This window comes from Phyllostomus discolor, chromosome 3, assembly GCF_004126475.2.
Source record: "Phyllostomus discolor isolate MPI-MPIP mPhyDis1 chromosome 3, mPhyDis1.pri.v3, whole genome shotgun sequence".
Taxonomy (NCBI): Eukaryota; Metazoa; Chordata; class Mammalia; order Chiroptera; family Phyllostomidae; genus Phyllostomus; species Phyllostomus discolor.
Window position 1 is genome coordinate 110,393,950 of NC_040905.2, and position 22,320 is coordinate 110,416,269.

A 22,320-nucleotide genomic window follows, 5' to 3' on the forward strand; every position below is an offset into this window, starting at 1 on the left:
GATCTACCATTTTAGTCACTCAGGATTAGACCTTTTGGTGATGTGATCCATTAACATGCTTAAAATCTATTGATTCATCCTAGAAAGACACAATTTAAACTCAGAAGTCACAAAATGAACTTTCCATTAAGTTTGGGAGACTATGGTCACAGCTCATTTGACTTTTATGAACTAGAAAATGTGATGTAGACCACAATGGCATTCTATTAGGGGAAATCATGCATTTAACCATGTAGCAAAATACTGTAGTCAATTATGTGAACACACACCTATTTTACACATGGCTGGTTCTCTGACTTTAAATTATCAAGGATGGGCATTTAGCTTGTTTTAAGGAGTATTTACTCCCAAGTAAAATATCTGTGATAAAATTTAGTTTGAAAAGTAAATGAATACTTTTCATTTATATTAATTTTTTAAATAAGAAAGTGGAATCAAGCATAGAAACCTTTGCTGTACTTATTTCTTTCTCTCAGAAAACACACAATCCATTTGTGCTTTATAAATGTATATATATATACATTTATAAATCACATATATATAAAGGAGAGAAGAAAAAACTCAATCAGAAGAAGATTTTGAGACTCATCTGCAAGCCTGGAAAACATAATGATAATGTAAAAAGAGGGTGACAATAGAGAAAAGTAAACAACTATTTAGATATGGTTTAGTTTCCCTTTTCTAGTGTTCATCTTGATGGTGTACTTTATAAACATTATTTTCTCTCAATATAATTTTATTTATATTAGTACTTTACTTAAGCCAAACTATATTAATACCAGACTCATTATTATTCAGTATTTCACCAAGGGTATACTTTAGTATCAAATATAATTCAACAAAGTTCTACATTGAATCCATCATAACCAGCTTTTAACTGTGATAGTTTTCTCCCAAGTTCCTAGTCATAAAACCTTGACTATTTAAAAGCCTGAAATGCTACAAATTATCTAGTTCAAATGCCTCATTTTCAGAAGGTAAGTCCCACAAGAATAAAGTGATATGCTCAGAGTCACACAGTTCCACAAAGACAGCCCATCATGAAAGCATTCAATGTCCTCCATTTCAACCTCTTTAAACATCTCCATTTTTTAAAAACATCTCCCATGGGCTTCATTCATAGAGGCATAAACAAAACAAGTAATCTCGTGAACATGTTTGGAGATTGTTCTTATCTATATCTTCTCTCCTTCAATTTATCTTGTTAGGCCTTGCTTCTTATTCTTTTTTCTACTCAAGTTAACTTTTTTCCCCTCTAATCAGTTCATGCCCTTTTCTTGGCTCTCACCCCAAATGTGTGTCTAAAGCCCAAAGAAAGTCAGTACTGTAACTTTTAGTCCCACTATCATCCTGTATCAGCCAAACAGGTTGATCCTGCTTTTCTATCACTGCTACTATATGATTTTATCTTTGCAGGAAATAGAGATGCCAGGTTAAGTTCAAGAAAAGTAAAGCAGTTTACAGGAATGGATTAGGAATTGTGCTCCAGCGGGGCAGGGATAATAGAAAGGTCTCTAACATGGGTAAACCAACTGCATGTGTGATTTTCCAAGAAGGAGGAGCCAGGACAGATTAAGGTGGTGCAAGCAGAGGGTGATTGTTGGTTTCATTTTCAGACATAATGAATTAGTTGTGTCCATAAGATATTCATGCCAGTGGGGCCATTGGACATATTTTCAATGAACTATGAGTCTCAAACTCAAAAGAAACATTAGGTGGTAGAAATAATATTTTGAGAAGACATCAAGAAATACTTGGATTGAAGACATGGATTGTGTAAAGTAAAAAGAAGTGAAACCATAAAGAATGTCCACATCTTTAAACATACATTCATTTACTTGACACTATTTCCAAAGTTCCCAATGCAAAACTTTATAGTTATTCTTAAATCATTGATCAGGTGTATTTTTTAACTAATGAATTTAATTTATAGCTGGGATGAGTAAATATGTTATTTTTCTTTCCTTTGACTCCATTCCAATACACAACAATGTCAAAAAAAGCATATGGTATATGCTTTTAAAAATGTTGTTGGATAGTGTTAAACATGATTTTAGCTTTGGGAATTCAGCCTAGGCAGTAAACAAAGATGACTTCAATGTAAAAAATGCAATAAAAGACAGGACAGGGTAGGAAATCAATGTTTCCATTTGTAAGGAGAAAGAAAAAAAGATGAACCAGACATTATTAGCATGATATATAAGCACTGCATAGCCCCATTTATATCACTTGTATTAAGGATAAATTGCCTGAATAAATTCTATTATTCTAAGAAATAGCACAAATAACAAGCTGACAGCATCAGGAAAAAAAGTGAAAATAATAATGTTGATATTGCTGGAATTGTATGTTATTTCTCTATTTCCAGTTGCATAGATCTAGTTAGGCAATAATTCAAATTTGGCAGTGGGTTCAGCTTTTAAAATCATATTCATGTATCCAAATTGAAAACTTCCAGAATGGGAAACTAATTATTTATTATTAATAATAGCCTGGACTTATTTTCTACTGCATTTCATGCAGTATGCTGAATACTTCACATAAATTATTTGAAGCACTCACAAAAAATGAAAGATAGCTGTTATCATGCTTATATTATAAATTATGGAACTGGAGTCACATTAGGTCACATACTCCAAATAACACACTAGTAATTTGGAAGAAACAAAAATTTAAAAATTAGCTTCCTTTAATACAGTGGCAACAAAGTATGAGCTTTGGAATCTTGGCTTCAAACTTCTGATCTACCATATAGAGCTATATTAACTTAAATGGCTTAATCAATTCTTTTGAGGCTCAGTTTCCTTATCTGAAGAAGGGGACAATAATTTCTACCACATAGAGCTTTTTTGAGTATTAAATGAGAATGTATGCAAAGTACTTAATACGATGTCAGGGCCAAGTAAGTGCTCAAAAAATGATAGTTGGTGGTTATGAGAAAAGAGATAAAAGAAACCCAGACAGTGGTCAGGACCTTGCAAAGCAACTTTGCTTACTCAAGAACACCAGAGGAATCAGTGGAGGATAGAGCATTGAGAACAAGGGAGGGATTTCTAATATCAAACTTAATAGGGGGGATAAGAAAGAAAAAGACTCCAATTTAATAAAAGAATATACAGTTAATATTGTAAGAGTTAAGGTAAATCTCAGATGGTTGTTGGTCAAGGGTTGACTACAATTCAAAATGTTTTTTAATCATTTTTATTGTTATTCCATTACATTGTCTCAACTTTTCCTCCTTTGCCCTCCTCCACCCATCCCAACACCCACTTCCACAGTCAATTCCCACACTGTTGTCTATGTCTGTGGGTCATTCATACATGTTCTTTGACTAGTCCCTTCCCCTTCTTTGCACTAAACACTTCCTGTGTGCCCAAGTCACTGCTAAATGCTTCACCTGCCTTATCATGTTTCTTCTTCATTTCTTGAGGCAGAGCATATGACTATCCTTGCTTTGCAAATAATGAAATTGAAACTCTCTATGTTAGGTGACTTGTTCTGGGTCACTCGACTAATAATAGTGATGTCTGCCTGCCCTCCTGATCTTACATGGCTCCTATTTCTATACTACATTTCCTATTACCCTTCTCACCGAAAAATTTTTAAAAGAATATGAATATTGAGCTGCGTTAAAATTCTTAACTACCAGGAAGAGATCATCTGATTAACCAGCCACATTCTTGGCTTTCCTCAGTCTAACCAGCTATTGCCAGTGAGGTGATCTTCAATCTCTCTGGAGACTCAGTAAAGCCTTGGATGAGGTTTTCTAAGAGCTGAGAAGGTGGGCTGGATGTACTCCCTCACCAACAGGATTCAATAACATTGAAATCATTCAATCCATTACAAAGAGGTGAATCTTAAGGATGTATATGAAAATGGCTTTAATTATATTTCTTCACTGAAAAAAGATAAACATTTCACATTTCAGATGATAAGATAAACATTTCATAGCCATCAGATGAATGGAACTTTTCCTGGCTATCAGTTCCAAGAACCAAGTGGGAACCTTTAATTGAATTTAGGTAAGACATATTGTTTAAAGATTGCTTTTCTCTTATAAAATATGAGCTGAAGCCTAATGAAAATGCTTTCTATTAATTATAACAATGTTCACTGAAAGCTTTTAGTGAATCAGACCCTGTGCTAAACACTTAATATATATAACCTAATTTAATAATCCCAGCTACCTCACAAGATAGGTAGTATCATCATTCCTGATTTATATATCAGGAATATATAAAACAAAGACAAAACAGAGTCTAAAACACATATCCAGTGTTACCCAGTTATTATATGGTAGAATTGAGACATGGATTTCTGTCTCTACCATCGTGTGTCTAAAATTTGGGTACCAGACAGTTTCTCCTATTAATTATAGTAGATGTGGAAGATGTTTAATGGCAGTTTTCACTAAAGATACCAGTTACTTATCTTACTGGCTGTTCCTACAGAAGACAAAATGCCAACTCTATGGCCAGCCCACTCATCAGTCAGCTACCAACACCAATTTGACATGACATGGGTAAGAGCACAGGCATCCCTCAACTAATAGAGTGTCCCAGAGGCTGGTCCTGAGATGTGTTCTGGGAAAATCTCACAGCATTAAATAGGACTAATATCATTTAACTTAAATTGCAATGGGGGAGAAAATGTAGAGACTCAATAGTGATTGATATGGAGGAGGGAGCAAGAGGTAGATTCAGTAAATGTTGAATTCTTCAATGCTGGAAAACATGTCTGGAAATAATATAAATGTTATCATCCATTGCCCTTCTCCCTCAATCCACCAGATGCTATTTAATGCCAATTTGTCTCAATAAGCATTTACAGAATTCCATGTCTGAGGCTAATTCTTTTACTAGTTACCACTTACAAGTCAGCTCAGCAATAGCTTAATTATAAAAGTCTATTCTTCCCTCCCCAAATCATGAGGTTTTGTCATAAGTTTATAATATGATGCAATAGAACATTCTCAGAACCAAGACTCATGATACCTGTGTACCAGGTGCAGCTCTCTCATGTACTTTCATAACAATTGTGCTAAGTCGTGAAAACTCTTTAGCATGAGTTTCACTTTGTTAAAAAAAATAAAAAAAGTCTTTACCAACTTCTAAAGCACTGTAAAGGCGTCAGAAACTACATTTTGGACTGTATAAAATATTACAGATTATTCATGTTTTCTTACCCTTGTTTCCAGCAACCATGTATTTTTCTGAACAAAATTAGTTTTTACTCTATCCAATGATGTATGCATTAAATGGTACACCCATAACTTTACAACATATAGGTGATCTTAAAGTGGAGCATGGTTAATATCTTCTGCCACGATATACTTGCTGTAATGCTATGCTGTGTGCCACCCCTAAATTCTCAAGAGTGACTCAAAGTCAAAGTCTGGCCTCATTTGCCAGTGAACGTAAATGTCATCCCTCCCCCTCCTCTGGTAATAAATTCTTCTGCAATAGAAAAGATGAAACAGTAGGTTATCATAATTACAGGCACCATGGTAGCAGGAAGACAACATTAACAACTAATTAATACGATATTTTCAGGTAATGCTCCACTTGAAAATCCTGCCCAGTATTCAAGCTCACCAGTGGAGGTGACTCCAGTTTAACTCATGCTTGTATCAGATGAGAAAACACAGGCACATTTTTCAATCCAACCAGACTGTCTGTTTAGAAGATGCTACAGAACTGATTAATGACAGAAAGCAAAAAGGAACTGCTCCGACTGTGTCTGTCAAGGTCAAATGCACAATCAGACAAAACCAGGAGAGCCAGGGAAGTTGCCCGGTCTTGATTTAGGCTGCTGGCCTCCCATTTTGGCTGAAGCCACCAATGTGTTGTCATTCCCTCTTGTTTCCAGTCATACCACACACAAGATGGAGAGGCATATGGTACCTTCCCCCACTTGGAGTAAATGTGGGCTTTAATTTAAGCTTTAAGCCTTTTAGAGTCCTTTGCCAGCAAGATAAAATACATAAGCCATGCTATTCTGAGCAACATATTTTCTGCAATATGCCTTGCATCCATGGTCCAATAAGTTTGAGGGTAGGAGCAATAGCAACTAAGTCAAGCCACATCTTTGATGTGGCCACAGTACTGAGAGCTTTATGTACATTTTCTCCTTTAAACTTCATTACAACCCCATGGGATAAGTCCTTTTTAATATCCTAATTTTTTGAAAGAAGAAACAAAGGCTTAGAAAATTAAGTCACTTGCTCCAGGTCTGCCTGTCAGTTGCACAAAGCCAGATTCAAACAAAGGCAATAGGACTCCAGAGTCTTTACACCTGACATCAGCGTACACAGTGATACTATATACTGTACAGTATATACACTATACACACATATATACACTGAACATTGCTGTATATGTACTGGGTACTGAACATTTCTCTTTAGTTTTGGTTATACTATACTAACTTGTGAACTCAATACCACTAAATGAGACATCAGAGCAAGACAGACTCATTCAAAAGACTGCCCTCATTAATTCATTTATGCAAACACTTATTGAACATCTATAGTACCTGAAGTGCAGCAGTATAGACTGGGGACTTCACAAACATATATGACAGGTCTGGGAGTAAAGAATAAATAGGTCCATGTACTAGAACTGTTGTAATGGCTCTTACGTGCTCCTCTGAGTTTGAGCAAAAAAAAAAAAAATGAAAGTATACATATATAGATACACTTATGCACATATACATATATCAACTCACAAAACTGTACTCTCATTCATTTCACATAAAAAGATCATGAAATATCAGGGTTTTGGTGATATGTGTGAGCTCTAGGAGTGAGATTTTCTTAACCACAGCTAGAGAGACAAAATCCTGGGGAACAAGTGAAATAAGCCTCCAATAAATGCAAACTGTTCTTTGTAGCTACTTCTAAGAGTACCAGGTCGTGGTTTAAAATGCCCCCAGCACTTCTAGTAGGTAGGGCAGCCATCTCCCTCTGCTTTGAGTGCTCTGACACCTAGGCTATCTTCCCAGCTTTGGCAAGCATGATGGGTACAAATAGATGAATGGCCACAGAGCCCTGGATGCAAGGTCAGAACCACTGGCACCACCACATGTCACTCTGCTTGCTTAATCCCCCTCCCTCAGGGCCCAAGCCTGCCCTTCTGCTGGCAAGGGTAGCAAACACTATTTGGAAGTGGTTGAGAGAATCAACTGTGCTAACTGCACTTTTCCCTGTGGGCAATTCAAAAATAAATAAACAATGAAGGGAGGGAAGGAGAGACAGAGAGCATGCACACACTAAAGCAAGATTTCCTCCAAATTCGGTCTTGCCACAGGGGCATCAGAGCCTTTTGGGGAGACGATTATTAAACTCTCATGTCCCTAAATCCCACACAGACTTGTATGCCAGAATGAGATGGGGGCCTAGAATATGCATTTTAGCACATGCGAAAAGTGATTCATTTACACATGAAAATACGAGCATAACTGGCTAAATGATGCACATAATTCTCCTGAGAGGGCTAAACTACAATTACCCTGAGCAACCAAAGAGTGCCCTGTGACTGTGGCAACTCTGCATTAGCAACTGAGAAGTTTATTTTAAGTTGGCAAAATAGGCACTCGTGAACTGGCACATGAGATAGTTTCCTGATGCAGACGACAGAGACCCATTTCCAGCTTCCTTGCAGGCACTGTGTATCCACCTCTGCTATCAGTTTCATCCCCAGTGCTTGTTATATTCGGTTTTATAACATTTGCTATAAAAGCATTCATTATAATACCCATCTGACAGCTGCCGGTAAACAAAACAACTGCATGACAACAGATGGAAAATGGCACCATTTGGTGATGTTGAATGTCGCAGGTAGTTTTCAGAGGTCATCTAAAACCACATAGGATGCAGAAGATTCCTAGAGTCTGTGCCAAGGTCCACGGTAGGTTAGATAAATAAAGGCATTCAATTATTTCAGAATTGACTAGCTACACTTTGCATTGTGCTTGGGGTCTCATTTGGTTTTGGATCACCAAATTTCCTCTCAATCTCTTTTATTCTGGATCCTTCAGTAAAAGAAAATCAAGTTGCTCTTTTAGCCCAATAATGTTTGGTAATGCAAAATTGATATATTTGGCTAAAAATGGATGGTATGTGCTTCTGGTCTTGGCATTGGGAAAGTCTGCAACATTCTGATTTGCATTTAAAGATAAGAATGATGTAGGCAGACCATAATACTATGTTCCTTATATATATAATTTCCTCTACTTCATGCTGTGTGGTCTCATTACTTCCAAGATTTCTTCGTTCACAGCTTTATAGTTTTTAATTTAGTTACTGAAGTTGATAGCACTCTGATAGCTGAGAAACAAGGAGTGAGCAGAAAATATAAGCAGGAACAAAATATATTGACCTTTATTTTATTTTCCTCATAGCCAAAGATTTCTGAGATCATATACCCCTTTTCTTTGTCTGAAATAGACAATAACATCAGGGAAGGAATTGCCAGCCACGTTTATTAAGACTGTATTTTGTGTTTAACCATCTTTTTTTTATTTTTTGGCTAAAATCAATAGTGGCAGATACATTTGTTCTCAAACCTTTAATTGGTTCTTGGTCTTTGGGAGTAAAAACTTTATTTCTTATTGCAGAAAATTAGACAAATAGAAGGAAGCATAAAAATAAATCACCCACAGTCTGCCTCCTTGAGATAAACACTGTTGGTGTATTTCATTCTGGATGTCTGTATAGGTGTATAAAAAATACACGTATAATCTGAACTATTCCCAGTATGCCATAAAAATATTTTCAACATATGTGGGCCTGATATATGTACAGAGATATATATATCCATCCATACACACCTACAGGAACACACACAAAACCCTTAATATGAGTAATATCATACGAGGTTCCACACCCAGACAAGGAAAGCTGCTCACTCATGGTGTGTGCCAAACATTAGTTAATATTATCCTACTCTTCCCTTCTCTATCTGCACCTTCCACTACTACCTACTACATTATCATAGCCAAGCAAAGTGTATCTTGCCTCCTTCCCTCTCAGTTTCCAGTGGTACCTCTTGTGTCCTAACCCATAACTCTGACAATATGTTTAAACAGTGCCTAGCTGACCTCTTTGTTTCCATTTGGTCTCCTCCAATCTGTTTTCCACAACACAGCCAGAGGGATCCTCAAAATGCATGTGGGATCAAATCATCCCTCTGTTTAGATATTCCTAAACCCTCCCTACCCCACCACCACTATTTTAAGGTGGCTGAGAAGATGCCGGGCCTCTGACTCCTGCCATTCCTTTCTGACTTTCACTCCTTTCACCTCCAGACAGGGCTCTTCAGTGTCTCAGCTTGCTTGCATCTGGATTGTTGTATATGCTATCACTGTAGCCTATACCATCATTCCTCTTCTCCTCTTTCCCCTTTTCATTGATTAAACCAACTCCTCTCTCCACTATAACTCCTGCTCCAATCCCAAGTTATTTCCTTAAAAATGCAGAATGTTTTCTTTGACCTCCTATAGGTAGCCCCACTGTATCCTGTTTCTCTCATCAAGAAGCAGTTAGGGGGAAAGTATGAGAATGGATTTTTACTTTATTTTTTAACACTTTATTTGTTTATTTTTAGAGAGAAGTAAAAGGAGGGAGAAAGAGAAGGAGAGAAACATCAGTGTGTGATTGCCTCTTGAGTGTCCCCTACCGGGGACCTGGCTTGCAGCCCAGGCATGTACCCTAACTGGGACTCGAACCAGTGACCCTTTAGTTTGCAGGCCAGCTCTCAATCCACTGAGCCACACCATCTAGGACAAAAATGGCTTTTTAATCGTGATTTGTCATGGAGGTGTCTCTGATATACCACTGCACCCTCCCAACCTGGTCCATAATAAATGATGTTTAAAAGCATGCTAAATGGATATTAAATCAATATAGTTCACTGTATCACTTAATAGAGAAGTAGGACTGCAAAAATAATCAATGACTTGCTAGGACTTTGAATCACGATAGTCTAAAAACTGGATTTTCCCAACTCAGGGCCCATTGCACACTGGTGTTACCCCACATTTACTGGGGTATTCTGCCCTAACCTAATATTTAGCACTTGGAACACTGACCTGTTCCTCCATTTATTTTTCATTCCCCATCAGCACTGTTAGTGCCACATTTGCTGCCCTCATTCTTGAGACAAGGTCACCATCATCTCCAGACATGTACTAGCTATGGCAGCTTCCATCATCTCTCCTGACTTCAGTCTTTCCTTACACTGATCCATAATCCATCCAAACATAACCTTATGACAGGGTCCACATCATGACCCACCTCTCCATAGCTCTGCCTTCAACATCAAACTAGATGCAAGCTCCAGTTCTGTTCCTGGACCTCACAATTCTCTACTTACTTTCTCCACCAAAATCATATCTGTCCTTTCTTACTGAGCAAATTTCTTTAGAGACCCTCATAGATAATGTCTTTGTCCTTGCACCCATGCCTCTGCACCTAACAGCTCTGCATGCACACTTCCCTTTAGATTTCTCTTTGACAATTCATGCCCTCTGCTTCTTCAAACTTGGTCCAAGTTCCCTTGTATAGAACAATTATCCCATAACATCACAATCTAGCCCCAGTCCATCACTCAATGTGTTTTTTAATGAATTAATCTATAAATGAGTGGATTTTAGACCTACCACAATAACTGATAAACTATAAAAAGCATTTCACCATATTTGATTTCTAAGGCATTGTTCTGCCCTGGATACTAGATCTCAGACAAAATGAGTGCATATAAAAACACAATCATGTCAGAACAAATATTTTTCAAGTCCTCTGGGAGACCCTCTTCTTTCCACTGCAAGGAACAAATATCCAAGGAAGACATGGAATTAATAATGCCAGAGCAATACAACATCAACTTTAAGTCACAGCTATTTAGGCCAGAAAGAAGATGTGGGTCTGCTCTCCACAGCTCTCAGGATAACACATCCTGTCACCCCATCTGAAAGGCACCTGTCTTCCATTCTTTAGGATGCCAAGGGAAGACCTAAACCTTCTCCTGCCCCCACTCTCATGTTCACCATACCATTATTATATATATTTTAAAAGATTAAGTCTATAAATTTATGTTTTAAAATAATAGATAGCAATAGCTCACAGCCTTTCCACAAGTTTTGTTTCTTATGAAAATATAGACATAAGCAATATAAACATGTACATTGATCAGGGTGAGATAATATATTTTATTTACGTAATTATTAGGAAGTTTTAAAATGTTCAGTGTGGCCCAGGCTGGTGTGGTTCAGTTGGTTGGAGCATCATCCTGTTAAACTGAAAGGTCACAGGTTGGATTCCAGATCAGGGCACATGCCTGGGTTGTGAGTTTGATACCCATTTGGGGTGCAAATGGAAGGCAACCAACTCATGTTTCTCTTTCACCTCAATGTTTCTTTTTCTCTCCCTGTCTCCCCCTTCTTCTCTCTAAAATAAATAAACATTTTTCAATTAAAATATTCAATGTGAATTGTCACTTGAGACAATCATCCCCAAGCCCCTGTTTGCAAACACTACCTTATTTTGTTGAGAACTAGGATGTGATGGAAAGAGGCAGGCTGAGGCTAGAAAAACAAGGTACAGATTTGCATTGTGCTGGTGAGTACACAAGTGGCCTTACCCTCTCTGAACTTCAGTTTCTTCATTGTAAAATGGGGATAATCAGCTCATTGTCAGTATTGAATGCCTTGTGACAGGATAAGATCAACCAGAATGTGGGCAGAAGGGAAGCCCCAATGAAGTGAATTTAGCAGAAAAATGGAAGGAGAAAAAATGATAGCAAGTATAGGCAAGTTTTATTTCTGAGTTTTGTATAAAGAAGATCAGAGAAACAGGGTGGCAGATGGAGGGGAAGTGGAGTCACAGGAGATTTTTTCCTTTTTTGCATATATTATAGCATGTGCACATAGTGATGGGTGTGATCTTGTCCTGTCTAAAGGTGTCAAATATCATCTCTAAGATGGAGAATCCTAAATGTGTACCTTTATACGAAACATCTCTCTTATCCTCCAGATTCAAAGAACCAACTGTCTTCTTGACGTCTCTCCTTAGAACTCCAATGGGCACCTCATGCTGAGTCAGTCCAAACATGAACTCCCAATTCCTCCTCCTTCGACTCCCTCTTCTTCCCTCTTTTCCTCCTTGACAATCTGCTCTTCTTGCAATTCATCTTGGAAATAGCACTTCAATTTTTTAAATGCTCAGGCTGAAATTCTTGTAGTAACCATTGGCTCCTCTGTCTTTGGCACATCACAGTCAATCCACTACCTAAGTACCCTGTCTTTGCTTTTGAAATACATCAAACTCTGACCAGTTCTTACTCCTGCATTGCTACCAACCTGCTCATATCTCACCTGGATGTCTGTAATGCTCCCTAACCCCCAAGCTAGACCCCCTGCTTTGACCTTACCCCACATCTCTTTTCCACCCAACATCCAGAGTGTTCTTTTCAAAATGTGCATTATGTCATGCTGTCTCTCTGCTGAGTATCCTCCAATGGCTTGCTGTCTTACTTAAAGCAAAATCCTAGGTCCATCCCATGACCTTGAGAGCCCTACATGCTCTAGCTTCTGCTAACTCTGTGATGTCACATATTACTATTCTCACCTCTCTCAATACCCCCACTCTAGCCATACCAAACTCCTTACTGTGAATGCGACAAACAATATCCAGCCAAGTGCCTTTGCCCTAGCTGTCCCTCTGTCTGGTCCTCCCAGATATCCACATGGAACTCTTCCTCACCACTTCCAGGTTTCTACTCAAATGTCACATCTCAGAGAGGCAATCCTAGAGCTCCATGCTGAAAAAGCATCCCTCACCCAATGCATCATGTCCTATTCTCCTTACATTGTTTTCTTTTTCTCTTTTTTAAAGATTTTATTTATTTATCTTTAAAGAGAAGGGAAAGGAGGGAGAAAGGGAGAGAAACATCAATGTGTGGTTGCCTCTCACACACCCCCTACTGGAGACCTGGCCTGCAACCCATGCATGTGCCCTAACTGGGAATTGAACTCGTGACCCTTTGGTTCACAGGCTGGCACTTAATCCACTGAGCCACATCAGCTAGGGCTGTTTTATTTTTCTTCATGTCCATTGCATTATATGTCATTTCTTTTTATTTATATGGCTCGGTCTGCCCCATATCCCCATCCCTTGCAGAACATAAGTTTCTTGAAAGAATTTTGTTTATGCTTACTTTTATGTTACATATTAAGTTTCTAAAAGACTGCCAAGAATTTAGGAAGTGCTTAATAATATTTGCCAGTGAATTAATATATATAATCTGATATTTCTGGGTTTCTTTCCCTGCATCCCTCACTAATAAATTAATATAAACAAATTTCAATAAAATAGTATGTTCTGTGGCTAAATAAAACTACATTAAGAGGTTTATTCAGATATTTTTTAGAATTTACTCTATTCTTAACAAGCTAAATATTTTCATTAAAAAAGAATCATGGAAAAATAGGGCCTCACTATATTCACACATTTCCATAGGAATATAGAAGAAATAAGATAAAGGCTGTGCTATTTAACTACAACTTTTCCTAAATGCCCATAGATGATCAGAAAATCCAATGTAATCAGCCTTTGTTACAATAAACATTATTTTAAAGTAATAGTTAAAGTCATGCTGTGATATTTAGGTTTAAATGAGTTGTAAAAACATATGTTTAATGATAAAAGGAATGGCTAAGTAAACATTAGATCAATTCAATACAATGTTATGCAATAATCAAAATAATAATTGGAAAAAGGTAGTCTTATGAAGAATGTTTACAGGTTGAAAACAGTAAAAAATGAATGCATGTTATTATTTGAGTATGTAAACATATGTCCATAAAGATATAAGCATACCTTTAAAAAATCATTGCAGGTTGGTGGTATTGTAAGTGGGCCTTTCCACTTATACTAAAATGACTGTGCTATATTGTCTTATGTCAATTAAGAAGTGATACTTTGTAAAGATGAAAGAGAATACAGCAGGGAAAAAGAACAACACTGAATTAAAAGCCAATAAATATTCCAGTCCATAATCTTCCAATTACTTACTTAAAACAACACATCTTAAGCAAATTATTCATCACCTCTGTGTCCAAGTGTTCTTTTCCAAAAAGTAAGGATAATAATGTAATACAATTTCCAAAGAGTATGAGTGGCAAAAGCAATGCTGCATAGTCATCAAATGTTCTCATATTCCTCCTGGGCATAGAAGGTCTGCATTACCCAGCCTCCCTTGCATCCAACAGGACCATGTGACTGAGCTCAAGCCAATGCATCGTGATCAAAAATGGTACAAAGCACTTCCAGGAAACATTCCTCATAAATGTTAATGTTCTCTCCCCCTATTCATGGGCCTTGAACCAGAATATTCCAAGATAATGGAGCCATAGCTAGAAGGAGCCTAGACCCAGAGAAAAACCCAATTTTCATGAGAAAATTATGAGAACAAGAAATAAGTCTTAATTATGTGACACCCTTAATATATTGTAGGTTGACTGCATGCTGCTGATGTTGGCTCCTGTCTTAGTCTGTTTGGGCTGCTTTAACAAAAATACCATAAAGTGGGTAGCTCATAAACAACAGAGATTTATGTATCACAGTTCAACAGGCTGGGTAGTCCAAGATCATTGTGCTGGCAGGTCCAGTGTCTGATGGGAGCCTGCGTCCTCTTTGATGACCATCTTTTCAATGTAACCTCATCATGGTGGAAGGGAAGGGAGGTTTCTTAGGCCTCTTTTTATAAGAGCTCCAGGCTCATGACCTAAGCACCTCCTACAGGTCCCACCTCCTCATACCATTACCTTAGGAAAACCTTGAAGACAATCCAAAAATGCTCCCCAATGAAACTGCTAACATAAACATGTGGGGATTTTTCTGGCTTGCAGGAAAAAATAAATTCAGAGACCATGATGATGATTTTAAATAAGGTCTTTCATTGTGTTGTGCCTTTGGCTGGATGAAAAGATGCAAATGTACATTAACAGTGGTTGGGACTACCAGCTATGGCTCAGTGAGGAGGCCAGCAAATCCTCCCTCTAAAAGCATCACACTACAAAGCTAGACAAAATCAACCCTCCATCAAATTTTCTAGCACTCTAAAAATCAACCAAATGCATCCAATAATCTGGAAGTATTTACCTGAAAAACTACTGGGTTTCAGGTAAGAAGGGTGGGAATCTTTGGTGTCCCAGACAGGGAGTGCTCCCATTCCTAGCAACCATGAAGGCTCAGCCTGGGTGGACTTGTTGTGAGTCCCAGTAGTTTTGCTGCCATGGTCAGATGGGTCCACTTGATTTTCAGTAGAAAGCAGTGACTATATCCAACAGCATCATTAGTAGAAGTGAAATTCTTCTTGGTGGTGGGAAAGTGGGGAGAGCTCATGGCATAACTGACCTTACTGGGCAAGCATATTCCAAATTGAGACCATGTACAGGTTCAGTGGAGAGTGGAAAGGTCCTAAGCTATGCACACATTTCTGACCAATCCTAAGGCAGTACACAGATGAAAGTGTGATGCCGAAGGGCCCAGCAAGTGTAAATACTTGGGAAGACTTGCAAATGGCCAGAACACTGGATACACTTCCCTACACATACATAGACCCATTGACAGAAAACAGGAGCCTTCTTACTGTTCCAAGTGTTCAAACATAGCCTTATTTCCATTTTTGGTTGACCAATCAGCTACACAGACAATGCAGAAAGCCCTTGGAAACCAAGATTAAAAACAAAATAAAACATGGAAAAAATGACAATAACAATAAGAATGGAACAAAGGCATGCATGGCCACCTACCAGGAGGAAAGAGATTTCACAGTTCTAGCCAAGACAAGTCTACAAACAAAGATACAAACAACAAAGGCAGCAACAATAATAACCACCTGGGGAATATGTTGCCTAAATATCTACCTTTCAACAAAAAAAAATTATGAAACATGCAAAAAGAAAAACAAATTGTGGCTAATACTCAATGAAAAGAATAGTCACTAGACATCATCTATGTATGTCAGCAGATACTAGATTTAGCAGACAAAGGCCTCAAAAATTATTACAAGTATGGTCAAAGAACTAAAGAAAAAATGTTAAGAATCAAAATATATAAATGATTAATAAAAATAGCAAATTTAAATAAAGAATAAAATTTAAAGTGTCATAGGAATACTATGTGCAATTATGTAGTTAAAGAATTAGATAACCTAGGTTTCCTCTTTCACCAGGGCCCCACCAAGATGGGCTGTGTTCACACCAAGACCATGAGGAAGGCAGCCTGGGTCACCATGGAGAAGTACCACATGTGCCTGGGCAGTGACTTCCACACTAACAAGTGTGTGTGCAAAGAGATCGCCATAATCCCCACCAAGAAGCTCCGAAAGAAGAGAGCAGGCTATGCCACACATCTGATGAGGTGGATTCACAGAGGCCCCACGAGAGGAATCTAGATCCAATGAGCTGCAGGAAGAGGAGAGAGAGGGGAGAGATCATTACACTCCCGAGGTCTCAGCCATGGGTCAGGAGATCATTGAAGTTGATCTTGACACTAAGGAGATGCTGAAGCTCTTGGACGTTGGTAGCCTGTCCAACCTGCAGGTCACTCGGGATGAATTTCAAAACAACACATGGAGCTGTTTGAATCCTTCTGCTGTGCTGTAATATTATCAATAAACCATTGACAGCCAAAAAAATTAGATAACCTAGGTAAAAATGAAAAATTCCTAGAAAGACACAAACTATAAAATCAAGAAAATAGAAAACCTAAATAGACCGATACCAAAAAAAGAAATTGTTAGTGAGCACAAAACTTCCCAAAAAGAAACACCCAGAACCAGATGGCTCCACTGGTGAACTTTACCAAAAATTTAAAGAAGAATTAACATCAACACTTCTAAATCTCTTAAAAAAGAATAGAAAATGAAGTAATACAGCTTAACTCACTTAGTAAGCCCAGTATTACCCTGACATCAAACCAGGAAAAAAGTATTATAAGAAAATAATGCTACAGACCAACATCCATTATAAATATGGATGCAAAAAAATTCTCAAGAAAATATAAGAAAACCAAATGCAGCAACACAGGAAAAGAATTTCAACCATGACATACAAGAATCTGTCAAGGTAACACATGGTAATAATAGAATTAAAGACAAAACCACATGATCATCTCAACAGACACAAAAAAGATTTTGACAAACACCTGCAGCTAGTATCATACACAATGCTGAAACCCAATAAGCTGCTCCCAAACTCCTGACCCACAGAAACTATGAGTGGTAACAAATGTCTCTGATATAATACATTTAAGTTTTGAGTTAATTTACTTCACAACAATAGCTCTCTATAAATAATAGCAACAATAACACCATAAGAAGGTGGGAAAGAGGAGGAGGAGGAGGAGAAGCAATAGCAGCAGCAGCAGCAGTAGTAGTAATAGTTGTTGTACTAGTAGTAGTTGTTGTCATACAGCCTCTGAGCCAGTAGAGCTCTGAGTCAGGACTCCAGAATGACATGAGGGTTGATGTGGAGCTCAGCCAGTAAAGGGTGGCCCATGTCCAAGGCATCAGAGGGTCCCAGCATGGGGTCAGGTCTCTAACACTTATATTCTTCCTAAGGTCACAATTTGTCCTACACAGGACCAAGCCTACCTGAAAAGATTAAATGGCCCTAGCTGTGGGCACAAGTAACATGGAGACGGGATCCAGCCTCCAGCCTCCCAGGAAGTGAAGTGAAAGAACCACCAAAGTCAACACCTGTTCTCAAGATGTCTGCATCATAATTATGGAGCCTGGGAACTTCAGGCTTGAACAGTTTAAGGAGGAAACAACCCCCATGTAGCCCCTACCTCCTCTAACACATCCAAGAGTTATCCAACAATTGCTTTAGGGGGCACCTTGCTGTCTCTGGGCTCCTAGATTCCTGACCACTTGCACCCTCTTTGTAGTAACACAGCTGCTCTCCAGTGGTCTTCTCACCCACCCACTCTTATGTCTCACCAGAGCCCAGCCCTTGAAGCCCTCCAAATGGCTTGTTGGCACAGTCTACCTATATTTCCTCTTTCCTTCCCAATATGAGAAATTTATGTTCTGAATGAGATACTCTAGCCCTTAATTTGTTATAGTTTTTGTCCTCTTTTTGTGAAGGTGTTCAGCTGTAGGAGCTCAGGGCTCCTCATGACAGAAAATGTCGATCTGTATCTACTTTACTTTCAGTCACAAGAGAAAATAGACAAGCCATTGCTAAAGATATAAAGTGAGGTTAAATTTAGGAGTTATATAAGTAAACACAGATATATTAATCTGATAAAAGTCTTCAAGGACTACACTAAAAGGGAGGTGAGATGACCATTAGGATCCCCCTGACAAAGATTCGAGATTCAAGAACCTTGTGTTTAATACAAGGGCATCTGAGATAAATACATTCCCACTGTTACACTGTTTCAAAATATGCTTTTATTTGCAGAAAGCCATCAGTAATGGGAATTCTAAACGTATTTGGAAAATACTTAATGAATACTTAATTTCCTGAATCCATAGATATGGAGAGCAAAAGGTAAATAGAAGAAAGTGACCTCTGTTGGTGTGGGCAAGGTCATAGGCTAGTGTCTATGCTCTTATGACCATAATCAAATATTTATAATATTCTTATATCTTTTGGATAGAAAGCAATCATCATATTTAAGGGAAGAATGAGATTCTAAAACATGACTGTTTCAAAACAAAGTCAATTTAAAGTTCTAAATTTTAAAATCACAAAGTATCCAAAATGTTAAATGGCTCCATCTTCAGGGTAAATGTGAAAAGTCTCTATTTTCCTCAGCCCTGAAAGTGCAGGAGCTATTTCAAGTCTTTCCTAAATTAGATAAATGTAGCTGTGGACTCAAATCCCCCTGGCTCCAGCAGTTGTAGCTACACAATCAGTTTTGCCTGTAATCAGTGTCCACAATGAGTCAGAAAGTGTCCTTACCCCTGTGTGGGCTTGGTTGTACTCATTCGAAATTCAGACTCTCATGATATTCAAAACACTGTTGAGTAGAGTAATGCTTTCTCTCCAAGGGCATCTGGAAAGTTCTTCCACAAATGTTCTCTCGAGTGCCTTTATATTTTATTGGGATGACAGTGATGGGAGCAGGTCTTGTTTTTCTCCTTTCCCAGAAAAAGAAATAGGGTAGGAATCTAATTCCCTACATTTTATAAGACCGTTGTTGAACTTGAAAACAATTTGTATTTGTTATGGAATAATAGAAAAACCATCAAACACTTCTATCCACGTGATATTTTAAGAAGACAAAAACATGTGACCACTACTTTGGTCCCCCAAATCACAAGCTAATAGATAGTTTGATATGAAAGAGATCAATTAAATTTAGAGCTGGGAATTACGTAAGTAAACTGATATTGGCCACAGACCACAGTAGGAGGATGAAAGCTGGATGGAGGGCAAAGGGAGAAGGAACCAAGACAGGGCAGGGAAATGAAAAGCTATTTAATGTTAGGCAGTATATGAGTAGGACAGTGGAAGAAGGCAGAGAACACAGCCAGTAGCTGACTGGAGAAAACAAGAAAAGAGGTTCAATTGTCTAATTCCCTAACAAAGACAAAGGAAATCAACATGATAAAATTACTAGAGTAAATAACACAAATTTTGGCCACACTCGTTTCTTTATTATGGCCATCTTGTTATTTTCAGTCACTAAAATAAACCAGTGGGTACAGCCAGAAGCTGACATATCTCCATTTGCAAGTGGTCACCATTATTTCTTCAATGCAAACAACAAAGCATTGGGAATACCACAGTTTAAAAAATATATCCGTGGGTTGCCTGTTCTCGTGGAGATTGCAGCCTGTGTGTATGCTTGTTGTAGGCACTTCCGGCCAAAAGTGGGATTCCCCCAGCTAAGGACACATGTGCCCAATAGACATATAATGCTGTTCTCCATTTATTAATAAAATTAAATATATGCTTATCTGGTTTTAGCTTTAGAACCAATGCAATATCTCAGATTAAAAAAAAAAACAAGAAAATGACATAGGAATCTCTGTTACCAAATAATAACAACAACAATAATAGTTATAGTAATTGTTATGATAGCCAATATTTATTGAGCTCTTCCCAGATATTAGAAACTAAGCTTTTAGTTTACTAACATGTCATTTATTCTTCACAAAGATTCTTTGAGGTTACATATCATTATTACCCTCTTTTACAATTGGGGAAATGGGGGTACAAAGAACTTGACTAAATTATTCAGAGTCACATGACTAATTTGGAGCTGAGATTTAGAACTGGGCTCTCTGACTCCAGAGATAGGCCCCTCCCCACTAAACCAGTGGTTCTCCCACACAGCTGTTGAGTAGGCTCACTTGGTAGGCTTGTGAAAAAACACCAGCAATGGGGACCTAGCTCCAAACCTGTGCAATCAGAATCCCTGGGTTTTTTTATTTCTGAATGACCCTATGTGATTCTGACATGTAGTCAAAAGTTGAGAGCCTCTGCCTGAGACAGTCATCTCTTTCTACGACATAATTGTGAAACTTTCTGATTGTCCCCACATGTTTCCTCTTCTGGGCACTGAGCACTTTGAAACCACTACTATGCAATGGGTTGCCTGCGGACCAGCAGCAGCAGTCCCCCAGGAACTGGTGATAAGCACGGCCCCTCAGGCCTCATCCCAGACCTACTGATGCAAAATCTGGGTATTTTATTCAGATCCCAATACACACGTTAAATGAGTATTATCAAAAAATGTGCCCTAGAGAGAACACACTAGTTCCTGGAGTGATGAATAGGTGCTAAGAACAACTAATGCACAGCAATAACCACCACCTTCACTGCCCAGCCTCCCAACACCCACCAGAAAGATAGCCATCCCCACCAAGCATTCTGTGGTCAAACACATTGGGGACAAACTGGATTAAACCAAGTCAAATTACTTTCTCTACTCCAGGCTCTAGCAAAACCTATAATGTTAAAGTACTAATGTGTACTATAAATCTCCAAGAGGAGAAATTTCCCAAATATTTATAGCTGTGGTACCCTGTAACTCAGAAATCCTATTAACATCTTTTGCAGACAATGTGTTTCTAGGGACATATTATGGAAAATATATATTCAGAAGAGATAATCATTTTTCTTACCTCGATGGCTACCCTGCACACCTTTTCATAGTTAGGTGCTGGCAATTTGCTTATTACAATGAATATTGGTAGTAGCCATAAAATTATAGCAAACTTTTATCAAGCACTTGCTTTGTATATCAGGCATAGTTCTAAGTGCTTATACTGCGTTAACTCATTTTATCTTCATAACTACCCTGTTAGAGAGGTATGGCTTGTATTACCCCTTTATGGTAAAGCAAACAGGAATAGATGAGTTAAGTAACTAGTCCAAGGTCATACAGCTAGTAAATGGTGGGTGCAAGATTTTAACCCAGGCCATCTGGCTTCCTTTTACTCACTAGATTATTAGAAAATGGATTACTTGCATCCCAGCTACTCTCAAAGGTATCCTAAGATTGACCATAGAGTGTCTAAGCTTAGTCCATCAGTCTGAACTTTTATAAGAGAGCATAAAACCTTAGCTCAAACACTCAAGTGCACTCATCCACCATGAGATCTCGATGCTGATATTCCAAATCATGTGATGCTCATTAAGGGAATGAGCACCACAGCATGTGTTCAATGCTGATGCTCCTATGGCTGACAGTCTAAGTTTTGTGTTCTTAACATACAATACACTTGCTTTCCGATGGGGCATACCAGTGGGGACCACAGGATACTAATCTTTCATCCCTTCCACCACTCAGTCTGAAACACAAAACAGCAAGTCTGGGAAATCAAGGCACAGCCATCAATAAGATGATGCCACCTCACAGATGTTCAAACCAAGCCATAATATTACAGAGGCTAGTCGTGTTGTTCCCCAACTACAGGTAAATGAACTCAAGTGAATAAGAAAAAAAATGGCAGAGCCTTGGGAGCTCACTGCTTCAGACTCAGGAATTTGTGTTGTTTTTTAAGCTGCCCTATGTTTGGGGCCCACTGAGAATCACGCAGTGGAAGGTCAATGTCTGAAAAAAAAGGCAGAGCTATCCTCAGGCACATCATTAGTAAAAAAACAGGCTCTGAAATGAAGGCTAGTGAGGGTCCACTCTATACAACCAAAATAATTCTGCCTCTTTCTTCCACAGCAGGAACACTAGATCTGGAAGGCCAAGGAGTAAGCATCCAGAAAGAAAGAATGGTCACTGGTGAGCAGGGAAAGAGGGTTGTTCATGTTTGTTGTTCTTATTGTTTTGTTTTTTTTAGTTTT

At 38.3% G+C, this 22,320-nt stretch overlaps 1 protein-coding gene and 1 pseudogene across 2 annotated transcripts in view; one reads left to right on the forward strand and one right to left on the reverse strand.

Annotated features, from left to right (window-relative positions):
- Positions 1-22,320, reverse strand: part of RBFOX1 (RNA binding fox-1 homolog 1) — a 1,508,648-nt gene that overhangs the window by 1,356,006 nt on the left and 130,322 nt on the right. The gene's annotated exons all lie outside the window — the stretch shown is intronic.
- LOC118499256 lies at positions 14,255-16,700 on the forward strand (annotated as a pseudogene).